The sequence below is a fragment of the Gymnoscopelus microlampas genome, assembly GCF_963454915.1.
Source record: "Gymnoscopelus microlampas genome assembly, chromosome: 12".
In the NCBI taxonomy this organism is placed as follows: Eukaryota; Metazoa; Chordata; class Actinopteri; order Myctophiformes; family Myctophidae; genus Gymnoscopelus; species Gymnoscopelus microlampas.
This window is the reverse complement of record NC_139949.1, coordinates 1,516,771-1,523,374: the sequence shown is the minus strand read 5'-3', so window position 1 is coordinate 1,523,374 and position 6,604 is coordinate 1,516,771. Positions and strand designations below refer to the sequence as shown.

General features: G+C 37.0%; 1 long non-coding RNA gene across 1 annotated transcript; it reads right to left on the bottom strand.

Annotated features, from left to right (window-relative positions):
• Window positions 1-740: 740 nt before the first annotated feature.
• LOC311057021 lies at window positions 741-1,525 on the bottom strand. The gene is made up of 3 exons (XR_014601942.1): window positions 1,455-1,525; window positions 1,277-1,347; window positions 741-894 (listed from the first exon to the last, which is right to left on the bottom strand). It is a non-coding gene; the product is annotated as an uncharacterized lncRNA (long non-coding RNA).
• Window positions 1,526-6,604: the final 5,079 nt, after the last annotated feature.

Sequence of the window (6,604 nt, the reverse complement as noted above, 5' to 3'; positions counted from 1 at the left end):
CTACATTAAGGCAAATTATGTATTTATGACTCCACTACAATATTACTATAACACAGATTACTACACAGATTACTATATTACAAACATCACTGCAAAAAAAACTAGGTTTCCGGCTATGAAAACCGATGAATATGAGATGTAAATTCAGAGAATTTACAAGAATTTACAAGAGTTTTCCACTCGGAAAACTCAAAGTTTTGTGAGTCGGTAAACTCCTGTATGGTACCAAATTAAGTATGCGTGACCCCCTGCTGGGGTTGCTGCCAGAAAATCACACCTTCAGCCCTAACCTGGATTTCCACAATTTGGGAGGGGGGAGATCCCACATGGCCTACATGAAATAATGCAGCACAGACATTAACTCCATTGTTATGGTATTTATTAGAAAAGGAAGGCACAGAAATAATAATCCTAAAATACAAATGTATCACTTTAAAATGGCAGACAGTGAGAAAAGTATTCCACATAAAAGTATCAATGCTGTAATAATATGTGTGAAGTCAGACTGGTAATCAATAGCCTACTTAAAGTAACAAAACAAGTAAACATACCCATTGAGCAGAATGTCAAGTAAAAGATGCATAAGAATATTAAAAAATAGGAGATCTATGGTCCACTTGTACACTCAGAGTTGCAGACCTGTAAGGGTCCATTTGGTTCCGTGTGTTACCGCTGTAGTTTGTCCTGGTGTATGTGTTTCTAGTTAACATGCCACACACTCAGAGCCATATCAAAGCTACTGGAATGAATACAAAATGGGCCACTGTTCATTTAATTCAATTTTGGGTTCCGTGTGCTGGTGTCTGTCGCCCGCCTCTTCTAGTCCTCTTCTTCCAAAGCCAATGGAGTTCCTTCATGTGGAACGCGTCACGTGAGCCACCCAACGAACGCCAACTGAGAGGGAGAGAAAGGAAATAAATTAGACAACGGTGGAGTTGGTACTTTAATAAGGACCCCCAATTTAACATGCATTAGGTCTACAGACCCTGTTAATGGCATGTCTATCTCTGAGACCCCAATTTATATAGTGAAATGTATGTTAATTTAACTCAGTGTGTAGAAACCCTTGATACATTGATCAGTTCCCCTCTTCTAATGCCTCACTAAATTTCCACACCAACACCAGGCCTACAATGTAACTTGTAATTTTCACATAATGTTCAACTATCATGACAGAGATTACAAGAGGGTTCAGGGATTTGTGGTAAAATAAATGTGACGTGCTGTGAGCTTGTAGATTGGCTATTTTTGGATAACTGTGTAGTCACACCCTTACCTTGCAAAACGTGAGGTCCAAGAGGTTCTTGAATGTGGTCACTGCCCTCACCAGGTCAAACAGCGCTGCGTCTGGAACATACAGACACAGGGAGAGTGTGTAAGTAATCGAACCGTTTTTTTTTTAGTCAGGCTCTACTTTATACTGTACATTACTTCTAGACTCATGTTAAACCTACCATGGTTTTATAAGCTTGGTCATCACAGACGCTCCTCGATCTCTTCATCCCCACTGCTGTGACGCAGGAAATGACAAGCAGAAACATCTGAGAAAGAAAGAAAATTAAAAAGAAAAGGAGAAGGGTTAGACACAATCAAAGTATCATGCTCCATCGCACAACTGCTTGTAGATTGGTACAAAACAGATGGATTAGACTAGTTAATACCTGGTAGAGAGAATGTGGACACACAAAGTGTTCTCATACTCCACAGGGAGGGTTGGACAGTTACAATTATAAGCACAGCAGCAACCCAGAACGCCACCTGAGAGAGAGAAGGGAGATATATTAGACAGTCAATAAAAGTAATATTCTAAGCATGACTGTGATGTTGTCATTTTAATGTCAGACACCCAGTTATGCATTTAAGCCCTAATTTAGTGGCAATTCTATCCGAGATGTTTTGTATCGAGTTGCATCGAGTCTGTGTGTCATGCAGATAAGGCGTGAACGGCCCAGTTTTAGCATTACTGTAGCTATAGAAATGTGTTGACGATCCAAGCGCCATTGTCCCATGGTGAATTTATTTTCTTTGTTAGGGGGAAAACTAGTCAGGAAAAAACTACAAACAGTAACATACTAATATTAATGCAGGGTCTTAACATTTTCTGGGGCCTGCATTTAGCTGCTAACCAGTGTTTAATAAAGTCATGTTTGTTGTTTTATTTTATGTAAAGGCTCAGCAACATCAGAACTCCACAATGAAAATATATAAACGTTGCCTTCATACCTGAGGAGAACTCCTGTTGTCAAAAATGGTACAGCTGGGTTCCATGATGCTAACCTGGAGGTTATGCTGTATAGAAAAATAGGGAAAAATACATTTAAGATTTCGGCTGTGGCATAAGATTGTAGATTGGCTATTTTCAGCCTTATTCTAGCCTTCAGCTAACATGAGCTCGGCGATCTATATAAATAAAATAAGTACAAGTATCCATAACACAGATTTGCCTACCAATCCATCGATCAACAGTTAGTATCATAACTCTGTGACGTGATTAAAAGTAATGTGGGTAGCAACCAAGAAAAGTCTAGTCAGTTAGCTACAGTAGGCTAGCCAAGCTAGCACGCTAACATGTAAACAAACATGTCAAACATTTCTAAAACGACATATTTAGACTACACACAGCAGGCATACATCCACACAGATACAAAATAATAGTAGGTTAATATACTAACCTTTAAATTACATTTCCCCGGAGGAAAATGATCGATATATCAGCTGTGATTTTTCCCTCCGTCGAGAGAAGGGTCAGGGTGCTGGCTTGGTAGCAACCGGATGTCCTATCGTTGCTCACGGAACGGACAGTGTTGCCATGTCTGCTTATTATAAGCGACTTTGGGTTTGTTTGAAGACGCTTTGTGAGCTTGTACATCGGCTATTTTCAATATATATATATATATATATATATATATATATATATATATATATATATATATATATATATATATATATATATATATATATATATATACATATATGTATATAGGCCATGTGGCCTATTAGTCGCCACATGACTATAGCCAATACACAGTTTTGGGCTTGTTTTCATAGACCTGGCTGCTTATTTCTCTCGCAAAATATGGCAACACTCTGGTCAGTCATTTGATGTAAGCATCCGTTGCGTATATCCGGTGTATACCGCCACCTACTGAACTGGAGTATATTGAGTCCCTGTAAGGCCTAAATAAAGCATGTTTAGTGCTAATAATGAATTATACTACTTGATAATAATAATAATAATAATAATAATAATAATAATAATAATAATAATAATGATATTGATAATAATAACAAGACACTTCATTGTATAGATGTTGTTTTAAATAAGCAAATACATCAACTCTAAATTAGAATTAACAATGCAAGGAATAAATATAATAGCAACAGAATAAGAATAATAAAAACAACAAAGCTAAAAAAAACAACAACTGAGGAGCAATTAATCCTTGGAATTATTCAGTAGTACTATTATCAGTATTATTACTGAGGTCACCTTATTTTGTTTTGAACACTAAATAACATTAATATACACGATTACAAATGGCTTCAGGTTTAGGGGGGAAAATGGCAAAAAAAAAACAACCTTTTTTATAGTTTTACTTGTTGACTTTTTTGATAGTGTTTAATTTGGACTACTTTTTTATATAGTTTTACTTGTTGACTTTTTTGATAATGTCATTTGTATATTTGGATTATCTCTGTGCCTTTTTCTAATAAAAAAAAAAGTCTTTACTGCATTATTTCATGTACATCAGGGGTCAGCATACTCAGATACAGCAGGGAAGCTGCCAAAATGTTCTTATTTCTTATTTGTGCAACTGTCATACGACTGTAGCAAAAATAAAGCTTTACAGACCCATACAGACAGACAGGCAGACAGACAGAGTTTATATAAATAGTTTTACGTTTCACTTTTTTAATGGTGTTGAATTTGTATATCTGGATTATTTCTGTGCTGTGATAGCAGTGAAAATGAAGTGATAGCAGTGATGATAGCAGTGATGTTCACCCAGTTTAATTTCAGGGACCCCAGTCCAATGGCATTTCTATCTTTGGGACCCAAATTCATCTTTATCTTTAATTCAAATCATTGTTAATGTAACTCTGAAACACGTACAACATACACGTTTCACAGGTCCATTTGGTTCCATGTCTATACACTTTTACTTACAGACCCATAAGGGTCCATTTGGTTCCTTCCTATCATTTAGCTGGGGACCCCCTGGAACGCCCTCAAGACCCATGGTGGTCCCTGGACCCCACTTCGAGAACCAATGGTTACAGAATGTATAGGGAACTTTTTTTTTTAAGCCCTTAACAAAAACATTGAAAAGTATAGTTTTGTTTTGTTCCATTTTTGCTTTGGTAATGGGGAAAGGGAGAGAGAGACCCCCTCTTTAAACAAAGAGTGAATTTGGATGTCAAAGGAAATGGCCAGTCTCCTGCTGGGTCTTTGTCTGGCAGAGGAACGGTAAATCACTGATTTCCAAAGTATATAGACGAATTTCACAGTAAACATTTTCAACTGTAAATTTCCAATGACGTACAAAAACACCAGCAAACTGCGGGTTCACTGAGCAACTGTAAATGCCCAAAAATGCCCGTTAATGCCTCTTTTCTTGCAGTGCATGCATTAACCAGTTACGCCCTATTTCATACATAGGCTATTAAAAAATAGCCGATCTTGTTGTGAGATTGTAGATCGGCTATTATCGTAAAGTTTGAAAAAATAAAAAAAGGAAAAAAATACATTTTACTTTCGGTAAGTATAATTTGTATAACTTCTGTACTTTTACTCCAGTATTTCTTTTAATACAGGACTTGTACTTACTTAACGTAACAGAGTATTTCTACATTGTGGTATTGAACTTTTAGTTAAGTAAAAAATAATCTGAGTACGGCCTCAGATTATTGAGGACGGACCTTTTAGACAAAGTATTATAAATGTAATTGTGTTGTTTTACATTCCTTTGCCTAATACAAATTTCAATCAATCAATCAAAGTACTTCTTCCACAACTGGTAATCCTTCACTATATTCTAGAGTAGACACTGCTTTTGACATGCTGGAATGTATTCCTGTCTAAGACTAACACAACTGCTGTGGTGTGACAGGGCTTTTGGCAGACATATGCTCTAGACTTTGACTATCAGCAGCAGATGATCTACTTGACACAAAAGAGCCCCCACAGGATCAGTCGCATGCACATCAGTGGCAGTGACGTCCAGGTCAGTGTGATAATGACAACGATGAGGATGAATGACAGGGAAGGGAAACCAAATGAGCAATACTTAATATCTTTGTAACGTAATACTTTGTGATATCAGTGTTAAATATCAAACAATAGAACAGGGTGCCTGGTGGCTCAGACACTTAGTGTAGTGTTTCCGGGCCCCATTTTTGGGTTAGGGTAAATATCCTACATGTTTTATTAATTATTATTTCAAAACATTTCTTTAGAAAAATCTTCAAAGCATAAACAAAAGTACAAACATAAGTACACAATCGAATATATGTATGTGATGATGAATAGATGTATGTGAGCTCGTAGATCGTCTGCTTTCACTAGTTTGGGTTCCGACTCCGAGGAGACATGAACTGTATCTAAGCTAAAACGTTTGGCAACCACTGAATTAGTGTACAGTGTGAGAAAAAAACAAGAAAAGAAAATAGCTGATCTACAAGCTCACAATGTATTGCATCGCAACACATTGTGAGCTTGTAGATCTGCTATTTTCTTTTCTTGTTTTTTTCATACAAATGTTGAAATAATTGTATAAAAAATAAATAAAAAATAAGTGAGTGCATGTATGGTTCTTGACAGATCCTTCACAACATCGGTCCAGATGGTCTGGCTGTTGATTGGGTAGGAGGTAACCTGTACTGGTGTGACGGTGACACCATAGAGGTGTCCAAACTAAACGGGTCGTACAGAACAGTCCTGGTCAACACCGGTCTGGACTGGCCATACTCCATGGCTGTGGATGTACGCTACGGGTAAGAGCACTGTGGTGACATCATGAACCTCACACTGAATGTATCAACCATCCTGTGAAACACCACGGATACAAGAAGACTGAATTACATCTAAACATAACACTGATGACGTTGCATCATATTCTCTTTCTCTTGCTAATGTAATTTAAAAAGTTACTAAAAAGTTGGACAATTTAAAAATAGTATCATGTAAGTTGTGACTCTCTGAAAAGTGCACTAAATTGAGTGTGGAATACTTCCGTGTGATTGGCTGTGCTTTCTGGAGCTCCTGTGAGGTAATGCTAATAACACAATGTATTTGTAGCACTTTTCCAAAACAAGTTTACAACGTTTTTCACAACACAAACCACAACAAACAGACTGTGGGGGGAAAAAAAACACAGGGAGTTCAATTTAAAGGACAACTCTGTTTTTTTACAACCAAGGTTTATGTTTTAGCTTGTAATTAAAGTAAATAAAAGATGAGCGTTATTATTATTATTTTTTACTGCTTTCTATAGTTTTAGCAATTTTCGCCATCTTTTTTACAGTGGGCGGGGGCATTCTGTCCGGTGGCTAAATATGTCTTTTTTTACACAATAATCCGGCGCATATGGCCATCAAAGACCAC